Genomic DNA, 23,778 nt, shown 5'->3' with positions numbered 1-23,778 from the left:
AATTCAACCTGCAGATCCACCTGGGATTTGCTGTGGCGACCTCGAGTGCAAAACAAGGGAGCAGCCGAACGGTCTTACTTTTATACTTCAGTTCTGTCCCCGCAGATCACAAAGGAGAAAACGGAAAATGCAGCAGTGACAAAGAAAGAGCGATAGAGGAGGAGGACCAGAGGAAGATGAGAAAAAGGAGAAAAGCTGATATAGACCAAACAGCAGGTCATGCAGAGACGTGGCTATGATTGGACGAGGTAAACAAACAACCTCAAAAACACCTTCCCAAACACACCGTGTGAGCGTACACGTGAATGCAGGCAGACGCGGATAATGGGAGCATTAAAAGATAAGAAAGAATGCTGTGAGGAGAAGGAGAAGGACGAGAGGGAGACGTTAAAGGTGAAGGAGGATCAAATGGATCTACTCAATGAGCGGAAGTCTGCATGGTCCCCATGAGGCTGTTGTCCCTCACAACCATATTTATGCTTTATCCCATCTTCAGGCCACAACAACTCATATTTCTGCTCACTCCTGTTTATTCTACACCTGGCTTTATTTATTATTCCTCTCAATATGTTTTATCAGGTGTTACTGGCATCCTGTTAATGACCATCTTTTCCCCTCCTCCCTGGCTGCCAAGCCCCTCCTACCCTGCTCCCACACCCCCTCCCCATCACATGTTGCCATTTTTCCTGAGTTTCTTCAAAATGTGATCAAACCTCTCTTTCATTCCCTGTTCTTAAACATAATCCCATCATCTCAGCCTGAGTGGGCGTGTCCATAAAACTCAACAGAACCACCTGGCAGCCAGAACCCGTCGATCGTGCCACTCTCCATAGTGCACCACTCAAGCCCACCTGCTGCAAATCCATTCAGCCTGACTGCGCCGTGTTCACTCGCCCATGTGTGATTAAACAGCAACGTATGCACAAATGCAAATCTGCATGCACAAAAACACCAACCTACACTTTTTTTCATATGTGCAGCTCGGTGCTGGAATGCGCCAGACACAGCTGACACAAGCAGACACGGTGAAGAAAACAAGCTCACTTAAATGCAACAGTAAGTGGATCTCTGTGAAACAAACACGATCCAGTGAGGAAAAAAAGTGTTGTGGGTTCATGCTGGAGAATGGGACAGCACAGCGGTGAGAAGGTCGTTGCAGACCGTTTTAGCTGTCACAGACATGAAGAAGTGTTACAAATTACTACAGTGACCAGAATTTAAACTTGCCCACAGTATGTAGCTCTACTACAGCAAAAGCGCATTTTGCATAGAAGCTATGTAGTTTTGGAAAAATATTTTATGTATTTTGCAAAATTAAAACACTTTCATTTGCAGGTATTTTTTTCCAAATATCGAGTTATTACAGTAAAAGTTCCTAGGATGCTTTTTTGTTTGTTTGTTTGTTTGTTTTTGTTTTATTTTGTTTTCTCCACTTGTTGCTCCTAAGATTTAATGACGAAGTATACTATGGTTGTTTAGTCTTCTCCTGTCCAGTGCATCTGCAATATTGTCTGGATGCTGTCAATACAATATTGGCTAATATTTTGTATCGTTTTTCAATCTTGTACGTTTGTGAGTCTGCAACATAACTCAGGTGTTTGATCCGAGTTGGACCTAACTGAGTGGATTGGTTGTGAACAATGACAAAGTGGTTTACTATTGAGAAAAATTGATTATCAGCCAAGGTCCAACTTTTGTCCCAATGCTTATATTGTATATCCAAGATATTTTAAATAACTACTGAATGAAGGATTGAACAGTGGTCAAGATTTAAAAATGCTTCAGTCATATTGAGAAGTATACCACATAATTTATAGCGATAGTCTTGTTGTGTGGGCCACTGAAGAGGAGGTACTGCTGGTCCACCACCAGAGGGCGCCCTGCCGGAAGTGCGGGCTTCAGGCGCGAGAGGGCGCAGCCGCCTCAAGGAAACAGCCGGGAGTGGCAGGTGCCACTCATCATCTCATCATTCCATCCATCCATAAAAGCCGGACAGCAACTCCACTTCCCTGCCGAGATATCGTTCTACCCGTCAGGTAAAACCCTCAGCCGTTTTTCTGTGCCGAACGCACGTGTTTTTTCTCCGAATTTTTTGCAGAAGTACCTGTTGCCTACTTTCAGCTGGGAGCTGGGTTTGTGGTTAGTAGAGGAGTGACGCTCTTCACCCCTCACTCCAAATCAGATAAGTAGCACTTTCAGGCTCTGCACGAACTGTGTTCCTGTGTTGGAGGTGGAGATTTACCCTCAAAAGGAACCGAACTGTTTGCTGACTGTTTTACTGGGTGTGCACACACCCACCATAAACTGTTTCTGCTTCCTGCCAGCAGTACCAGGTCTAACAGCTAGGAAACGGTGGCCACCTGGGGACTCAGGACTTGGCGGCTCCAGTGTGCTCCAGATCGGTCGGCAGTGGAAATCGTGTGGGACCCGGCTCTTCTCTGGACAGACGTCTTCTATCCTCGAGCCTGCCCACACGTCACCTTTGTATATTTGACTGGATTCTAAATCTGTGATTGTCTGTATTCCGTTGTGCGCATTCACAACAGTAAATTGTTATCTTTTTGGCTCATCCATTGTCCGTTCATTTACGCCCCCTGTTGTGGGTCCGTGTCACTACACTTTCCCAACAAGTCTGGACTATGTATGATGTAATGGAGTTATGGGTAATGGGCAAAATGGTGACAAAGGTCAATGTTAGTTTATGGAGGGGTTAAAAGTTTAAATGCTTCCAATTCTGATAAAAATAAAAATTGTGTAAATTATTGGTTGAGTTAATGGGGTTCTAAAAAGGAATGGGCTGTACCGTGTGTCATGCTTAGTTATCACCTTACTGGGTAACATACATCATATATTATAGAATCCAATGAGCGTTGCTCTTGTTTGGACTTTAAAGACCAAACATTCAACACAGTCCATACAATTCCATTTATTAATCCTATATAAGCTTAACCAATCATTTGCATCACTTTTTACAAAAAAAAAAACTGAATCAACCTTAACTTTTGACCCCTACACCCCTACTGTTTTTACCCCATAACTTCAAAACATTCAATATTAGATAGTCCAAACTATACCTTTTTGAAATCCATATGATCAGACAAATAATGTGATATACTTCTTAATATATTTAAAGCATGTTTAAATTTTGACACTGATGTAAAGCTTTACTGACCCCTTCCTGGCTACAGCGGCCACCTTGGGATGGCTATCCTACTGTTTTAAGTCCCTATAGTTAAGTGACAAAAATCACAAACATTTCACCACCCTGGGTAGTAGTAGTGACCAACCTATGTGGTGCACTGACTACCTTCTTCCTTCAACAGGACTCCCTACCTCCACTCATCACTGGTATGTTCCACTACTACAAGATGCTTGAGCCTCTAGGCACACGTCCTTATGAATTGTGTGGTCTGAACACTACCAATAAGAATACTCATTGATGTTGTGGAAAATACTGGATCATGAACAATAATTCAGGGGCACAGACAGTGACCTTTGACAGATCCTGTTTGGATACATACCACATCTTGTGTGGCCTGGGAGACCCTGACTGGAGATTTAATTGTGCACTGAATATTTAGTCTTATCTGGTAATGATGGGGACAATCCTGAAGACCAAGTAGTCTTTTAGACAGATGTGCCACATGTGTTCTGCTGGCTGGGAAGGTTGTCAATGGTATCTGTGTTAGCTTTGCAGTCAAAGTCAACAGTTTGCTTTGACGCCAACTGCAATGGACGATGGTCCATTGCAGCTTTTTTCTTACACAACTATAAATACTTCAAGACACCTTTTCTGTGAAATGTATCGCTTTTCCAAAACTAAAGAAACACCGCTGCAGTCATTTTTCCTTCACTTAGTAATTATGCCAATGGATCAATTTTCTACAAGTCATTAACCTGAAAACATCTCAGTGTGTGATCTTTTTTTCTCAGCTGGTAAGATGTTGCCAAGTGAAGGACATATTTTAATGGTGTATTACAAACCTCATATCACCTTTACAGCTACTGGGGGTTTGCACTCAAGCATTTCTTTGGTATTAAAAAGACACCATTGAGTTTGGAAAAGTGGAAATAATAATACACACTGAACGTTGATTAGACACATATGAGGATGGCTACTGCATAATTTCTACATGACTGCCCCCTAAGGGTCCATTAACATATCTAATAGACAAATACACATTGATGAAGTGCTTTATTAAATCTCTGTTTGCACATTACATTTAAAAGAGCCAAATCACTTCCTTTTGTGCACATCTCTGCCCCTTGTTTAACCCCCCCACCACCACCACCACCACCGCACCTTCACCATTGCAACTCCATTAACCGCCACGCCATCATCGCCTATTTAAATGCTGGCTCATGGACACAGGCTCAGCCGGTGACAGGCAGGATTGATGGCAAAGGAGGCAGGAAAAAAGTGAGATTTGTGCCTCAGTAAGGATAGAGAGATGGAGGAGTGACAGAGACAACAGAGAGCGTAGGGCGATGAGGAGTGGCGACCTTGCAGTGCATCAAAACAGATCACTTAGCGGGATAAAGAGACGGTCTGAATGCACCCAATTCATACATGTTGACAAAGACACAGAGAGAACGATCAGAGATGTTTTCTGTGAAGCATCCTCACTAACCAATCAGAGTTCTCATGGAAACATAGATGGAGACAGTATAATTCAGAGATAAGAAAGACAAGGCCTCTTCCTCTTTCCCACCTATTTACTTCTCCACCAGTCTTTTATTTTCACTGTGAGTCATGTTTTCATCATGTTTGAATTTTCTCTCCTCCATCCTGTTTTCTCAGCAGGTCACTGTTCCTAAACAGCACATCAACAAGAAGACTACCAGCGTGTTCGCTTTAGATTAACCACCGCTTCTACTTCACTTGACTTATGTCTCTATATCTTTGCCGTGTTTAAACCCCCCCACTTCTATTCACCCTCTCTCATCCTTTTTACAAATAGCAGAAAGCCAAAATCTACAACCTCATCGATTAAACATTTGGTCTATTTCACTTTGAATTCAACACCAACATTGATTGTTTTCTCACTGATTCCCATTTTGCAGGTCTCTTTATTTATTTGTTCCGGGGCTGGCTCCGGCTGGCTCCGGCTGGCCAACCGTCCAGAGCCAGCTCTGTAGCTCAATCTCAAAACCTGCTCAGGTGATGAGACAGAGATGTGCACAAAAGGAAGTGATTCAACTTCAGGTTGCATGTACGTTAGTCACAAAAAGGTCTAGTGTAGCCATTCCTGCACCTGCTTAATGCCGGGGGGGGGGGGGCATCCCATACCCATCTGATTGACTTGGAACATTCAACATAGATATCCATTTGCCACACCCAGGATGTGCACTGGCTTCTCCTTGGCCCTGTCCACTCACCGAGTCCCCAGGTTTGCATGCCAAGTAACCATTAAGGAAGTCTATTGCAATAAACTTCATTCATATTTCTTATTATGAGTGCACTGGACACTGAACGTCTATCAAAATTTGGACCTTACCCTTCCACTTTCATTGACATACAACTTTGTATTTTTTAACCCTCTGACCAATGTTGGATTGACTTTCTTTACATTTAGTACGAGGTCTGTCCAAAAAGTAACGGACCTTTTTATTTTTTTCAAAAACTATATGGATTTGAATCATGTGCGCTTGCATCAGCCAAGCTTGAACCTTCGTGCGCATGCGTGAGTTTTTTTCACGCCTGTCGGTTGCGTCATTCGCCTGTGGGCAGGCTTTGAGTGAGCACTGGTCCAGCCCCCTCGTCGGGGGAAATGGCTGAGCGACTGCTGCTTTGCTCCATGAAAATGTTTTCAGAAACTGTGAGAGACAGCCAGGCAGGTGGAAACCATTCGGAAAATTCAGATGGCTTTCGGTGAAGATTCTATTGGCGTCACACAGATTAAGGACCATTACAACTGGATTAAAGACGGCCCACACCGGCAGAGGGTGCGCCACGCTCCGAGCGGCCATCGAGAGGCTGAAACGACCAGATCATTTCCAAAGTGAAGGCTGTGTTGATCCGGCACGTGGTGTGACTACCAGAAAAATCGCAGAAAATGTGGACATCAGCACTTTTGCGCCACATTCCACTGTTACAGGAGATTTTATAATGAAAGACGTGCGGAGAAATTCGCGCGTCGGGATGGAGCCGCTCATGGCACACAACAAACACTTCCGTGTTGGAAGTCTCACAGGATATGTTGTGGCATGCCCAGCGGTTACACAATTTCTCGGATACTCACTCGACTGAAAAGCCACCGAAAGCCATCTGAATCTTCCGAATGGTTTCCAACACGGAGGTGTTTGTTGTTTCTGGTCATTTCAGTCTGTCAATGGCCGCTCGGAGCGCGGCGCGCCCTCCGCCGGTGTGGGCCGTTTTTAATCCGGTTGTAATGGTCCTTAATCTCTGTGACGCCGATAGAATCTTCACCGAAAGCCATCTGAATTTTCCGAATGGTTTCCACCTGGCTGTCTCACACAGTTTCTGAAAACATTTTCATGGAGCAAAGCAGCAGTCGCTCAGCCATTTCCCTGACAATGAAAATCTGACGGGGGGGGTGCACCAGTGCTCACACAAAGTCTGCCCAGAGGCGAATGACGCAACCGACAGGCGTGAAAAAACTCACGCATGCGCACGAAGGTTCAAGCTTGGCTGATGCAAGTGCACATGATTCAAATCCATATAGTTTTTGAAAAAAATTAAAAAGGTCCGTTACTTTTCGGACAGACCTCGTATGACATTAAGAGGCATCAGTGCCATGATGGACATTATAAACACTGTCAATGCGAGTCTTTGAACATAAATCATTTAAAAGTCATACTGCTGTAGTGTGGTGGCCAAGTGGTTAGTGCACTTGTTTTCAGAGTAGAAGGTTCCTGGTTCAAGACCACTGGTGCCCACTCTCCATATAACCTGGATTTGTACCAGAAAGGCCATCCAGTGTAAAACCTTTGTCAAATCAACATGCCACCCAAGTGATAAAGATATAACCTGAAAGAATTCCTCATATGATAAATTTTTATGTTGGCAATTACTGCCGCCTGCTGGTTCAATGAAGAGAATGAGCCCTTACTGGCTGATTGAGACCCGTGGGGGTTGGGCAAGAAATGATTCAACTTGTGTTTAATTTTTTTCTCTAGTGTTCTATGATTTTTTTTCAGATATCATCCATGAAACATCATCTCTTCTACGGCACAGTGGCTTAGTGATATTGTTGCCTCACAGCAAGTAAGGTCCTGGGATCACGTCCCACCTGGTCCTTTCTCTGTGGAGTTTGCATGTCTACTCATGTCTGCGTGGGTTTTCTCCGGGCATGCCGGTTTCCTCCCACAATGATCAAGGTAGCATCTTTACATCTGGAGTTGGACCCCTGGTGCAAGACTGTGGCTGCCCACTGCTCCTAGTGGTTGGAATGTGTGTAACTGTAATCAGGATGGGTTAAATGCAGAGGACACATTTCACTCTGTGCATGAATGTGCAATGACAATAAAGGCCCTTCTTTTTCTTCTTGGTGTTTTTTTCCTCTTTGTTCTTGCTTTTGAACTACGGTTTCCTAATAAAAGTTCAATCTTTTTTTATGTATTGTGTCACTTCTCTGCCTTATTTTAATCACACATTTCCATAAGGTTAGTCTGTGTGCTCGGCACATTGACAACACAATCTGAGGTTTCTGTGACCTCACATTAAATCAGCCTGACTCTATATTGGAACTAAACTAATGGATCAGTGTGACCACGCCTGTCTGTCAATATAACAAGTAATGCATTCACAGCTTGAATTCATACTTTGTTTTGCAGCCTCATCACAGCTGATGACTGTGTCTTAGTAGGTTATTATTTTAAAACAATATAGGCTATTTATTCAAAAATATGAAAATATTAGTGAATAGAATCCAAGAGTCAAATATTTGTACAATTGTACAATATACATATATTTTCACTCCAGTCAGTGATATTTGGAAAGACTTCAAATTAATATATCTACCAGACAGACATTTTGGAGAATGTTCACCAGCTACTTGCTTTATAAGCATGACTAAAACAGATCCACCTATCATATCATAATTACTGTTTAATAATTGCAGAATATGAGTCCAAACAGGTAGAAATCCAAAGTGCCCTGTATGAGTGCCCAGAGGGAAGAACATTCTTGGAAGCACAAGCATCAGAGCAGTGAGCCTGGCTTAAGGTGTTTTGGTGAATAAAACCTGACGTATTTACCACAAACGGAGTAACTGCACAAATTAGCAAAACCCAGGATTAGACTTCAGGTTGCATGTACTTTAGTCACGAAAAGGTCTAGTGTAGTCATTCTTACACCTGTTTAATGCCTGGGGGTTGTCCCGTACCCATCTGCTTGACTGAGAACATTCAACTTAGATATCAATATGCCAAACCCAGGAGGTGCATTGGCTTTGCCTTGACCCTGTCCACTCACCGAGTCCTCAGGTTTGCATGTCAAGTAACCATTCATTTTATCAAGTAAGTTTATCAACACCCAAGGATTCCTGCCATCATCATTTCTCAAAGGCTCACATCTAGATCTCACAACTTTGGGCCATTCCAGTCAACCAGCGTCCTACAGTAATTGCTAATTTGATAAAGTGATTCTAGTGACACTCAAGACTTCTCTAGAGAAACATCTTACTAAGTGCATCCTGTGTTCATCTTAGTTCAGTGGTTAGCATCAAGGTCTTCTAACCCTTGGTGAGTCCAGTTCAGTTACACCAAAAGAAGCTACTTTAAGTAATCACTATTTTTGATGGTGATTCTAGCCATTCCCATGGATTCTTCAGAGAGATTTCTTACCAATGGCATCCTGCCTTCATCTTAGCTCAGCAGTTAGCAATGATGCCTCACATTTTGCCATCCAGTTAGAATGGAAGCAGATTTAGATTCAGTTGAACCAGAAGCACCAGGACAGTGGACACTTTAAAAAAAAAACTTTTAAACTTGGTAACTCAAACAAATTCATATAATTATTCTTCCTGGTCTCGTAATAGACTTGGTGGCAACATGTTTATACAGATGTTCACCCTTCTGAGTCTGGTATATTTGAGGTTTCTTGCTGATCACTGTTGCCCATGTGCTTGCTCTGAGGGATCAGTAAAGATAGGTCTTACCCTTGTGAAGCACCTTGGGGTGATCTATGTTGTGATTTGTTTCTATGTAAATAAACTGAATGCAACTGGCTCTTAAAAGGCCTAGGACTTGTGTATGGAAACTAACATACTGATTAAAAGTCTTCTCACACAAAAAACGCAATATCAAAAGCAAAATAAAATAGAAAAACAAAACAGAGTGCCCACGAATTATCATAATGAGATAAATTAATGACCAGCAAAGAGGTTAAACGAATAATCTCGACAAATTAAACTACTTCAAAACACAATTTTCTGTTGTAACTAATTAGACCAAACTGAGTGAGCAAAGCTGTTCATTTTGGCTATTCATCTTGTATTGTTTGTTTGCTCATAAATCCTCACGGCATGGTTGCTGGCCAATTAGAACTGCTGCCTGGGGTGGGAGTTGGCATGGAAACACCGCATGACAGGCCAAGGTGTTGGTGGGGGGGCAAGACACGACGGGCGATCAGAGCGGAAAAAACACATTGTATGAAAACAACAACAAAGTCATAAATCTAAACACAATCAGAAAGCATATGGTAGGTCTGCAGTGCAGAGGAGGTGGAACCCACATGGGAGAGCACAACACAGTCTGGAGGCGGGATGTAACCAAGAATCTCTGGGGAATTCTGAGGAGAAGGTTTTCTCTTAGCCAGTCATGTTAAATTTTCAGTATTTACTGTACATGACTTTGAACACAAAATCCAAAAAGCATATCTGCATATGCTGAACAACAGAGGCAGCACATTACAGAAACGGGAACCACTTACGTCTGGTTAGTGTGTTGCTAAGAGAGAAGTCAGTGGGCAGAATAAATTATTAATGTGTGACATGGTTGTCCTCCAAGATGGCTGGAAAAGGGCTGATGGGGCTTCTTTGGGGGAAGTGGGGAGGCGGGGCCAGAAAAAACAAACAAACAGGGAAAGTTGGAACAATACACAAAATGGCAAAAATAAATAAAAATAGCATGCATGGTTAAGTAATGTGTATTTTAACCTTGATTTATTTATTTATTTATTTATTTATTTATTAGCAGAAAGTCGTGTACAATTGCGGAGGCTTGATTTACAGTAATGCAGTATTGCATTGACTGACAATGCCTTGCAAAAGTATTCAGCCCCTTGGTGTTTCAGGCATTTTAATTTGTTTATGGCATTTCAAATACAAAAAGTAAATCAGGCTTTTCAGTATAAAACATTTAGAAATTTCCTTCCTTAGACTCAAACTGAAAGTAAATCTCTACAACTTGATATAAATTAATTAAAAATAAAAGCCAAGATGATGGGTTGCATATGTAATCAACCCCTTTGGTAAAATACCTGTAAATAATCAGTTTAACTGCCAGTTTTATTCAGACAAGTCAGGGGATGGATACATAAACATTTCCTAGTTACTGAATATGTCTTGGACTATATTTACATCAGTTATGAAGAAATACAAACAGTTTGGCACTCTGTGGTAAATCTGTGAGGGGTAGACAGTTCTCAAAAAGCGAGTGACTGTGCAAGAAGGAGAAGAGTGAGGAAAGCCACCAAGACACCCAGACAACCTGAAAGAAGTTACAGGCTTCTCTGGCTGTGATTGGTTAAATTGTGCATAGCGTGTGTTGTGCATTTTGTATCACCAGTTAAACAGCTTCATGATAAAGTGGTATAGAGGAGAGTTTTCTTTAACCAAAACATTAAATCTAGGCTGGAATCCCAGATGTACTTTCTGGCAAAGAATTTAATTGAAAATTTAAGGTAACTTTTTCCACATAACATTGTTAATTAAGTGCAAAACAACACTGTAGTTGAAATTAATTAAATTAAATTAAACATTATTACTTAAATCCCAATATTGTTTTGCACTTAATTGATAAAGTTATGTGGAAAAAGTTACCTTAACTTTATCCATTAAATTCAACATTTTATTTCTTAGAATGTGAACTTTCAGGTCTTTTTAAGAAAATCCTGAAAAACATGTTTAATTGTTTGAGTCCATTTCGCCAACCCCGTTGCATCCCTCACTGTATTGCCACGTAGTGCTGCATAAACTCGACGTAGGGCTGCATAAAGTCAGCGTAGTGGTACACTACATTACTCAACTCTACGTTGGCCGTGTGTGAAAGGGGCTTAAGCAAACATGATATCTGTGCAAGAGTTACAAGGTGGAAACCTCTTGGAGAAAAATGAAGGCTCAGCTCATGTTTGCCTAGATTGACCATGATGAATCTAAAGCCTTTGGGCATGATGTCCAACAGACTGATGAACGGAAAGTGATGTCGATCCTGTTACATTGGGCAAAAAACCTGAAGTGTTTGGATTTGCTATTTTTGTGTTATGATGCAGTGAAAAGAATAGAAAGTTCTTTTGTGATTCCGCACAGTGTGTGTTTGGTGATTGCAGTTGGCCCTTCTCTCATACTGTACTGCCTATTGTATGATGTGAAATAAACCACAGCACACCGGGGCTGAAGTACAATGGCTCTTTTCAGCAGTTCCTGTTATGCAATGAGTTAGTCATGCCAACATTTACATGCACTCTACTCAGTGTCACCACAGGAAGCAGTTTTTATGCCTTCATTTGCATAATACCCATGTAAAAGAGTTGAATGTGTGCTGATTGGCCGTTCCACATTCAGTCTTTGATGAGGATGACCTTCGACTAATTAATGGGGTCGTCTCACGCAGAGATTCTCTTCTGTTGTTGTGACAGAGCCCTCGCCCATTATCAGCATGTCACATGATGATGGGATCCACCAGTAGAGTTCAGCGCAACAGCTATAGTGTTTTGGATTTTTCCCCCCTTCTAACCAATCAGTGACGAAAGAAGTGTTCAAAACACACTGCTGCCCCAAAGGCCAACATTCAACTTAAAACCAATGTTAAATCAGAAAAAAAAAAAAATCACCTCAAGATACTCAGAAAGAAGGCAGAGACCATCTGTATCTACTATAGCACTCACAGAAACACAAGATTCCCCTAACAACAAAGCAATGGTGACAACAGAAAGGAAAAAGTCCTTTCTAACAGGAAGAAATCTCAAGCAGAACCCAACTGTACGGAGAGAGTCATCTTCTATGAACAGCATTTATTTGTTTATATACATTCAGAACAAAAGGCCTGTTTCCACCACAGGAACTCAAGACATTTTAGAGGGTCTGACCAACATCTTTGCATGTGACCCCACTGCAGTGACGACCCAGGATGGTGGGGGTTTTTTTAGGGCTTTTTTCAGGTAAGTACTTCTGAGTGGACCTGAAAATACTTTGGTCAGATCTTGATGGTGGTTGGTCAATAATTCACATAGGAGAAGAAGACAACAACAACAGCAACAACAACAACATGCACCAAGACAGATGACAGCAAACTTGAGCAAGAGCAAAAAAAACATAAGTAGATTACTGATCAACAGATGACGTCCGTGTTGCAGCTGTACCGTTGCAGAAGATTTTATGTCTGCATACATAGCTGCATGAGCCTGGTAGGTCTTGGATAGTCCTGGTAGCTCATGGATCCCTACATGCAATGCCCTAGTATTTATTAAGAGAACAGTATGCAAAAAATTTATGTTGATTAACAAAATTTATGTTGATTAACAAAAGGTTTTAGCAGTCATGCAAATAGAAAAAGCCCCGGGACTGTCATATAGAGGTCTTAAAGCTACAGGGTGGAGGGTCTTCTGTCATTAATGAGGTTTGCACACTGTATTATATCGTCACTGATCATGATTTTGTTCTCCTTCACATTTTCATTTTTTGGCAAAGGGGATTCATGCTTTATTATCTTCTCTTGAGATGAGCAAAGTATGGCCCTTTTGGGCTACCGTATCAACATGGCCGCCTCCATGAGGGTGGCCGGCTGCCATGTAGATATGATGGACTCCTTCTAAGCTCATGAAAACACATTGATTCAGTAATTTAATGAACAGATGATATTAAATGCTGTATTACATTCCTGCTAATAAACACCTCTGTTGCTTTGAGGCTTTTATGAGGCCATTTCTTTGTTTCCTCTCTTCCCATAGCTCATCTGCATTGAATGCTTGCTGTCAAATACAAGCAGCAACAGCACATGTGTTAAACTAAAATGATAAAGCTGAACGAGAGAGTTTCCACAGTCTCCTTCCCATGTGCACATGCATCAGTGCACATTCCAAACGCTTTAAAGCAGTGGCTTCATCAGGATGAACTGCAGTAATTTACTCTGCAGCTGTTTACTGCACGAAATATCTGAAAATAAATAGAAAAGTCAGTCGCTTCATCTGAACGATATCTCTGGCAGATGATACATTCAGGATTTCTGCTGAGAGCGTGCCTCTGCCCGTCTGTCTCAGTGTGCCGAAAAAGTGCTGATGTCCATGTCTTCCGCAATTCCTGTGCTAGTCAGACAACGTCCCGGATAAAACACAGCGTCCAGTTTGGAAATGAACGGCACATTCCACTGTTACAGGAGTTTTTGTCATGGAAAGAGGAGCGGAGGAATTCCGCGCATCGCGGCAGTGCCGCATGGCACAAAGCAACGCCATGATGAAGCCTCACAGGACATGTTCTGGCATGTCCAGGCTTATCCACAATTTCTCGGTTAGTCACTGAAAACCCACCGACAGCCATCTCAAGCCGTCCTGTGAGACCAACACGGAGGTGGTTTTGTGCCGCACCATGAACGGCTCCGTGGCACATCCGTCCGCTTTTCTTTCCATGAAAAAAACTCCTGTAACAGTGGAATGTGTCAACAAAATACTGATGTCCACGTCTCCTGCCATTTTTGTGTAAGTCAGACGACATCCCGGATCAACACAGCCTTCACGTTGGAAATGATCTGGTTGTTTCAGCGGGGTTTCAGCCTGTCAACCGGCGCTCGGAGCGCGGCGCGCTCTCAGCAGCTGTGGGCAGTCTTTAAACCGGCTGGAGCACTCCTTAATCTGTGTGATCCCCATAAAATCGTCCCTGAAAGCCATCTGAATTTTCCGAATGGTGTCCACTTGGAGGTCTCTCACAGTTTCTGGAAAAAATTGATGCAGCAAAGCTCCAAATCGTTCAGACATTTATTCGCAATAAAAATCAGACGAGAGGGGCGGACCACTGCTCACACAAAGCCTGCTCACAGGCGAATGATGCAACCGACAGGCGTGAAAAAACTCACGCGTGCGCACGACGGTTCAAGCTTGGCTGATGCAATCACACGTGATTCAAATCCATATGGTTTTTGAAAAAAAAAAATAAAAAGGTCAGATACTTTTATAACAGACCTCATATATATATATATATATATATATATAGTGATAAAGTGATATACTATACTATGGCAGATAACACATTTAATATCATCCTGGACACCTTGTCTGCTTTTATATTAGAGTCTATAAACTGCATTTGAAAGCGTGTGGGGGATTAACAGAAGAGATTTGTAGGGGGTGAAATTGGAGCTGTGCTATTATAAATGTTTTGATTCCTGTCAGCCTTTGCTGACAAAACCAGAACAACCTGATCATAGGTCACCTGGATAAGTATACCTCATGTTTTTAGCACTATAACCACCTGCTGATTTTTCACTACTAATCACTTCTACCGCCACTTTTTTGTTCTTTATTACATGCACATCTGTGCAATTTATCCTGTGAAATAATTTGACTATATCTATACATATTTACTTATATTCTATTTTTACAGTCTGTTCACACCAGTATTTACGCATTTACCAGCAAACATTGCAATATACGCTAAATATTTTTTTCTCTACGACTGTATGTCTTTTGCTGCTGCAACAAGTGACTTGCCCCATTGTAGGATCAATTAAGTTTATCTTTTCTTATCTGATGGACACAAAGCTCACGCACACTGTTTTAGCTGAATTTGTATTTTTCCGCACATGCCGTGTTGTACAAGAGAACATGACTGACGGAGCTGCTGCACCGGATTTTACATTCTGTTTGGAGTTAATTAAAATGTTAAAATGTTGAATTTGACTTGTTGCCGTCATGCAAGAGAAAATTCTTGCTTGTAGTTTTGACTATTTTTGCACGTTGCACTGAAAGTGCAGGATGGAACACCGTCTTAGCCAGTCACTGAGCAGAGAAGCTTCCCTATAGGTGAGACGAACAATCCAGTCAAGCATTTAACAATCTGTCGTTGGATGATTCGGGTGTAAACTCAGAGGAAAAGTACTCATCTTCATGTGGTCCTTTTTAAAGCAAAGTGCATCTGTGAGTTAGAAGCAACCACATGCTTTCATTCTCCTGCACACTTGGACATGCAAAGTATTTCTCATTGTTCCACCTCTTCACTGTATTTGACATCAATGATGTCGCCCTGCAGTGCACAATCACCTCTGCGCTGCGTGGCAATGTATTGCATTAAGTTGCGTCACACGTCTGCCCTTTTGCTCTGCAGAGAAGGCACGCTGAGCAAACATTCCCTCAGCTTGACACTTCAGCAAGCACAGGTTTCTTAAAGAAAATGTTTTGCACATACTGCAAAAATCAAGTTTTGAGCCGCCTTTTATAGATAGATATACTTATGATTTTATGTTAATCATTTTCACTGTGGCACAATTTGATGTCTGTGAATGCAGAAACTCAAAGCAAACTTTAAACTTGAAACAGCTCATTTTACACCATTGCAACATTTGTAGACTCATGATTAGTCTGAGACACGCCCACTGAGACAGTTTGCGGTTTGTACAACAGGCCTACACTCAAAAAAAAAATACTCATTGGATGAACTCAATTCAATTATGTGCAGGATTTCATCTAATAAATATATGTAGCCCCAACTCAAAAAAAGCACGTCCATGCAAGATAATTGAATTGAATTTAGTTGGGATTACAAATATTTATTACATAAAAATCCAGTCCAATGAATCAGTTTTTTTTTTTTTTGTTTTTTGGTCTGTCTGCAGTCTATCTGCAATCAATACTTCAGAATAGCCAATTGAAATAACCCCCAGTATAGGATCCATGTTTGATGTTGGCCTGTGACATTGACTTGTAACCAATTTTCTCCAGCTCAGATCACTTTGGCCTGCTTCCAATACTCTCCCTTCACCCTTTTCTTTCATTTTACACATTTCCGTTAATGTGTAAAATGAAGGGAAAGGGCAAAGTGGTAGGGCAAAAGAAGTGTACAGGGATTGGACCTTAGACTCCTTTAAGTCTGTTCCAAATCAGATCAAAAGTCATGGAGTTATCCTCAAAAAATGACTCATTGGATGAACTCAATTCAATTATGAGCAGGATTTCCATCTAATAAATATATGTAGTCCCAACAAAAAAAAGCATGTCCATTCAAGATAATGTAATTTAATTGAGTTGGGACTACATATATTTATTAGCTGGAAATCCAATCCAATGAGTCAGTTTTTTGAGTGAACTTTGTTCACACACAGATGGACACTCAGGACCAAGAACAGCCCCCCATGACCACTTCGAATTTCATCTGTGCTTCAGACTTTTTTGCCATTCTGCATCAAGTGTTGTGCAAGGTTTTGTTTTTTTTTTGTGATTACCGAAGTCAGCTGGTACAGAAAAAAAATAAGTTTTACCCCTTTTATAAATAGCACCATGAAAGCACCAAAAATAAGACGACCTATGGGTCTGATGACTCTTTCTATTCTTGTGGTTTACTTCTTTCACAGCCTTTTCTTCGGTGACACACACGTGCACCTGACTGCAGAATCATGTGGCTCCATAAATCACACACACACACACACGCACACACACACTCACATGCCAGCTGCAGAGGGGGCCGTCTTCCCGCCCAGCTTGCAGCCATTTCTGATGTTTGCTTTATGCATTCACAGGTGTGTGTGTGTGTGTGTGTGTGTGTGTGTGTGTGTGTGTGTGTGTGTGTGTGTGTGTGTGTGTGTGTGTGTGTGTGTGTGTGTGTGTGTGTGTGTGCGCACTCATTATACTAAGCCAGTGTAAATAAAAGTAACAGCTATATGTAAATGCAGTGTGTGTGTGCGTGTGTGTGTGTCTGCGGTAGGCAGCTCTTGCTGAACCTCGAAGAAAAGTGTCAGAATCTGGGTGGCTCGCATGAGACGGAGACAGATTTAAGCCATGATGTCTGCAGAGGTGCATAAACAACTTACCAAAATAAAGAAAACCTTAAACCTCCGGAACGCAAAGACTGAAGGATTTCTACCAGGATGCACTGAAATGATCACCTGCATCAGTGTCGGACATTGGTTTATCCACACGCACCCGGTAGCATGACTGCAACGTTTAGTGCAGAGGTCACGACCCTGCTCCTAGAGTTCACCTGCCTTGCATGTTTTTCATGTGTACCTCATGTAGCCACAAGCAGGTCATCAAGTCTGGTGTTTCTCAGCACTCGACTGGCTCACCTGACAGTTCATTAGCAGTAGGTGGAGCAGGAGAGTTGGAAGATGCACTCCAGCAGCAGAGTCAGAGTCAGAGTAGCTCCACATCATTTTCTTTCAGCTGCTCCCATTAGGGGCACCACAGCACATTGTCTGTTTCCATCTCACCCTGTCCTCTGTATCTTCCTCTGTCACACCAACCACCTACATGTCCTCCTTCAGCTCATTCATAAACCTCCTCTTTGACCTCCCTCTTCTCCTGTATGGTGTCTCCATCCTCAGCATCCTTCATCCTGCTCCCTATATACCCTGGGTCCCTCCTCTGTACATGTCCAAACCATCTCAATGTCACTTCTCTGTTAGTGCCACCACCTCTAAGCCGTGAAGCAGACCTGAGCTCAGTGCCATCTTCAGAACGTTCACTTTTGTAAATGCATTTGTCACAAATCACTCCTGCACATTCCTTCACCCACTCCACCCTGCCTGCACTCCTTTCTTCACCTCTCCACCACTCTCCCCTTTATTTTGAATATTTGGCCCCAAGTATTTAAACTTATCAACCTTCTCCACCTCTGCCCCTCACTATTCCACTGGGCTCTCCCTCCTTCACATACCTACTCCATTTTCCTCCAACTGACTTTCATTCCCCTTCCCTCCAGAGTATATCGCCAGCTCTCCAGGCTTTACTCAACCTGCTCTCTGCTTTCACTACAGATCACAATGTCATCTACAGACACCATAGTCTTTGGAGACTCCTGTCTGATCTTATCCATCAACCTGCCCATCATCATTGCAAACAAGAAAAGGGTCAAATCCCATCTTTGATGTAATCTCACCTCCACCATGAATACATCCATCATTCCTACAGCACATCTCAAGCTGTCACACTGTCCTTGTACATATCCTGCACCACCCTCACATACTTTGACCACTTCAGAGTTCCAACATACATGCATGAAACACAGTTGCCACAACCCTTTGAACAATAACGAACTGGTGGATAACAGTAACCACGTCAACAGGCAGTCACCTCCATGTGCTCAACCCCACAATCTGAAATTTTGTTGACTTTCACTAAACTAGGAAGAAGCAGCCAAACAAAAGCAATAATCAACCAACAACAGATTGTCTGCACAGCCGTGCCATGACAAACATGGCCAAGGTCACAGCCAAAAAGTGAACACACTGTGGCTGCTGACACTGTCCATGTTTAGGGAACTGCTTCCAATATTTGGGAAAACAGGTTAGATTTGGGAGGGTTTTTTTAATCAAATAAGTTTAATTGTTATGGTTGGATGAGGGCCATAAGCCATTGGAAAGGGATCACTTTTGTAATTTTGCCTTTCTACACCATCACAATGGACTTAAAATTAAAGAATATGTAATGGTATTTAAGCTTTTCAGCTTTAATTTGGATTTAATTGTTTTAAATTTAAGTTATTGATTAATGGCTGATTGTTGTCAGTCATTACTATCTTAACCACGAAATTTACAATTCTTTAATTTGTTTGGGTTTGTCATTAATATCATGTTTGTTTTCACAATCAGTCTTTGTCTCAGTTACGCACAGTGGTTGTCCATTTACATCTAGCTTTTTCCATCTTTTTCCACAGAAATCCAACGAGAATCAGATTTCAAACCACCTCCAAATGCAGCTTGATTCAGATTTGCAAAAACAGGATTTCATGGTGCCTTATAGACTTTCAAATATCAATCTTGGATACAATCTGAATATGCTAAAAATGTGATTTTGACGGGTTCCGAGCATAGAGTAACTAGTCAGCAGCCCTACGACCAGATCCGATCAGGTCTGGGAACATGTGCTGGTACCACACATTGTCATAACCATCACGCTGCAAATCCAGTTGACCTAGGTTAACCTACTTGAATGCAAGCGATACTCCTCATCTGAGCCTCCCAAAGTAACCATTCGTTTGACACCAAGTCTTTCCAGTAATAATCAATGTCATCATTTGGAAACAACCACATTTGAGCAAGCTACATGCTAAATTCCCAAACTACGTGTGTGACTGAAGCTAGGCTCATTAGCTAGGCATCGCACAGATCACACAGTCCCTGACCCAAACATTATTACCAACTGCGAGTCAGGGAGAAAACATCACCCTCAGGAGATGGTTTTGTCTTAAAGATGGATGGGCTTGTGGCAGTATCTTCACACACACACAGCAAGGTTTATGCATGGTTGTAAACATTCATTGTATTGGCCAAAAGGAGGAGATACACCAGCACAAGAGGCCAGTGTTTAAAAGAACACCAATAATGCTTTGTGGCAGCCATTTTTATTGTCTCATATAAACTGTAAAACATCAGAACTTGAACAACCAGAATAACAAGAATAACACTGAAACCAAGAAACCAAAGAAGTGGGGAACTCTAAAGTACAATTATTCCATTGCTGTGCTTTTTTGTGCTTTCAAGTACTTGATAATCTCTAAAATTATGAAACACTCCATAAGAAAAGTTACTTAATCTGTAGTATATTTTATTTCTACCAACTACAGCAGTTTGCTCAGTTGGGCTACCAATGTGTAGACCTGGGTTTGATTTCCAGTCATGTTACTTGTCTGTGCCCAGGGATAAGACCTTTTATCTGCATGGTCCTAACCCACCCGGCTGTAAATGGGTACTGACCTTGGCGTCGCATGAAGGGTTAGTTGTACACTCATCTGCTTCACAATACAGAATATAAATCCAATGGGCCTCAGGGCCTAGAATGGACTTGCTACTACTTCTACCAAATGCCATCCTTCAGCATGTTTGTTGGTTGCTGGGCAGGTGGCTCTATGGCATCAGGTTTGGACTATCAATGTACAGACCAGGGTTTGAATCCAGGAGTGTGCTTCAGGATACTTGTCTGTGTTCTGGGATATAATTGTCAATGATCCTACACCCTACCCCGCTTCATGTTTAAGGTTGTTACACTGGTTGTATCAAATGTCTCCTGATCTATTCTGATTCAATATATCTTAAAACTGTCGCATATTAATATTTTGATCAGATAACTACTCCACGATGAAGTGCAAAAACCAACAGAATTTTATGGCGAGGGCCAATAAAAGGCAGATGACAAGTCCAACACTGACAGTCATATTAAAAGTTGATAGAGCTCGCTTGAGACACAAAATATGAGAAGAGGGGAATGGATCACAAAGCAATGAGTAGAAATGGCATGATGCAGAGAGGAGGAGGGGAAGAGTTGTGAAGAGATAAATAGAGTAAGGAAGCTCGAAGAGATGATGGTTAGCGAGGAAGATGGAGCATTTGAGGATGTTGCTAGAATGTCAGGTTTTGTCTTCTAAACATGATCTGAGTGCATCAACAAGTAATGGTCATCCAGAGGATGATCAAGAGTTGAAAATACAGTATACCAAATAAAGTTCATTGAAATGACCGTGTCTATCTCCAATAGCTTGGGGATAGACACATCTACTACAACCCAAGCAATGAAAATAATATGATCTGCACTGGTGTAGCACATTGCCAAATGCACCACACTACAGAACTACTCACAGTCCTGACTGGCCACCACCCAGGCACACAACCATGATATCCCAACCTCCCTAAAAACAGCCACCTGCCACACTGCAGTACCATAGAGATATACATAAGTGAATTTATAAGGTAAGATGAGAATTTCTTATTTAAGTTACATTAGCAAGTAAGGTAGCTACTAGCTACTTTGAAGGGTACAGTATGGCAAAGTGGACACTTCTGGAACTGGAAAATAATGGACAATTGGACATGGAAAATAATATGTCATAATACATTTAGTCTGGCTTGTCCTTGTGCTCCTTCATCTCCTCGATGTGACTTTGGTTGCTTTTGCACAATGTGTCACTTACTGTATTGGGGGTATAGACTCCAAAAGGAACAAATGTATGATTTTACCCACCAAGCTTCATCAGGTTGGATGGGGAGCGTCAGCGCACAGCCATTTTCAGATCTTTCCAGAGATGTTTAATCCAATTCAGGTCTGGGCTCTGGCTGGGCCACTCAAGGACATTCACAGAGTTGTCCTGAAGCCACTCCTTGGATATCTTGGCTGTGTGTTTAGGGTCATTGTCCTGCTGAAAGATGAACCATCACCCCAGTCTGAGGTCAAGAGTGCTCTGGAGCAGGTTTTCATCCTGGATGTCTCTGTACATTGCTGCATTCATCTTTCCCTCAATCCTGACTAGTCTCCCAGTTCCTGCTGCTGAAAAATATCCCCACAGCATGATGCTGCCACCACCATGCTTCACTGTAGGGATGGTGCCTGGTTTCCTCCAAACATGATGCCTGGCATTCACACCAAAGAGTTCAGTCTATGTCTCATCAGACCAGAGAGTTTTGTTGCTCATGGTCTGAGAGTCCTTCAGGTGCCTTTTGGCAAACTCCAGGTGGGCTGCCATGTGCCTTTTACTAAGGAGTGCCTTCCAACTGGCCACTCTACTATGCAGGCCTGATTAGTGGATTGCTGCAGAGATGGTTGTCCTTCTGGAAGGTTCTTCTCTCTCCACAGAGGAATGCTGAAGCTCTGACAGACTGACCATTGGGTTCTTGGTTATCTCCCTGACTAAGGCCCTTCTCCCCTGATCGCTCAGTTTAGATGGGCGGCCAGCTCTAGGAAGATCTGAACTTCATCTGTTTATAGATGATGGAGGCCACTGTGCTCATTGAGACCTTCAAAGCAGCAGAAATATTGCTCTACCCTTCCCCAGATTTGTGCCTCGAGACAATTCTGTCTCTGAGGTCTACAGACAATTCCTTTGACTTCATGCTTGGGTTGTGCTCTGACATCCACTGTCAGCTGTGGGACCTTACATGTAGACAGGTGTGTGTCTTTCCAAATCATGTCCAATCAATGGAATTTACCCCAGGTGGACTCCAATTAAGCTGTAGAAGCATCTCAAGGATGATCAGTGGAAACAGGAGGCACCTGACCTCAATTTTGAGCTTCATGGCAAAGGATGTGAATACTTATGTACATGTGATTTCTTAGGGGGTTTATTTATTTATTTATTTTTAATAAATAAAAATACTTATCCCATTGTCATTATGGGGTATTGTGTGTAGAATTTTGAGGGGAAAAATGAATTTAATCCTATTTTTGAATAAGGCTGTAACATAGCAAAATGTGGAAAAAGTGAAGCGCTGTGAATACTTTCTGTACGCACCGTACACATGATTATAATTATCTAATCAAGTGTCCTCTCGTCTGGCTAGCTTCCTTAACAAGCTCTCTCCTTCACTAATCAGCTAATTACAGCACCATTATAATCAGTCCAACTCCAGCTTACTGCAGATGATGATTGGTAAACAAAATGTGAGGAGGAGATGCAGGAGGACATTAGTGTGTTTAACGAAGAGGAAAAAAGTTGACATGGTTGTTACATTGATTAGGGGAAATTAGATGGGAAGAAAGTCTGAAGAATAACCTAAGTGATGGAAAACATCCATTGGCCCTTTTGCGTGGGAATCCATGAGTTTTGTGGCAGAGCATTAAAACATTAAAAAAAAATAAATCAATCAATAAAAATCATTGTCATGACCATCATAACCCAGTGAAACCTATCAGCAAAGAATACTGCAATATATTTTTCACAGGTCTACATATTGGTAGCCTGGCTTCTTATCCCACTGAACTACCAGTTCTTCCATCCAGGAGATCATTAAAAATGGTCTTGGATGGAGAATAACCTGCAATGGACTGGAATCGGCAGCACGGTGGATTAGTGGTTAGCACTGTTGCTTCACTGCAAGAGGGTCGTGGGATCACTTCCCACCTGGTGCTTTTCTGTGTAGAGTTTGCATGTTCTCCTTGTGTTTGCATGGGGTTCGTCTGGGTGCTCCAGCTTCCTCCCACATCCAAAGACATGCACATTATATGTTTATTGCTGAGGAATTTGCACCCTGATTTTTTTGCTGGAAGTTGTTCTTCCCATGTCTGTAGATTTTGTTTGTTGCCAGCTGAAATTGGAGCAACACAAACTGGAAGCTGAAGCGCTTCAACAGTTTATTACTATCAGACTTTGTAGTTACTGTCAAACAATTTGAGACATTTTAAATTAACATCATATTCTAACTTAAAATGTGATATTTTACCAATATATTCAAGGACCACTAAGGATCACTCATGAACCACCAGTGCTCCAGGGATCACTCTTTACAAAAAGCTGCTTTATGGCAATTATTGAAAAAATACTGAAAAATATGTTTCAAGGTTCTTCTATTTATACAGAGCATATTTTATTCAGAAATAATTAATAATAGTTTGTAAATGCGTATGTAAATTGTGTTACACAATATGTTGTGCAAGGTGCATCCAAAAGGTATCCAACCTTATTTTAT

This window comes from Thalassophryne amazonica, chromosome 15, assembly GCF_902500255.1.
Source record: "Thalassophryne amazonica chromosome 15, fThaAma1.1, whole genome shotgun sequence".
Lineage (NCBI taxonomy): Eukaryota > Metazoa > Chordata > Actinopteri > Batrachoidiformes > Batrachoididae > Thalassophryne > Thalassophryne amazonica.
This window is presented reverse-complemented; position numbering follows the sequence as displayed.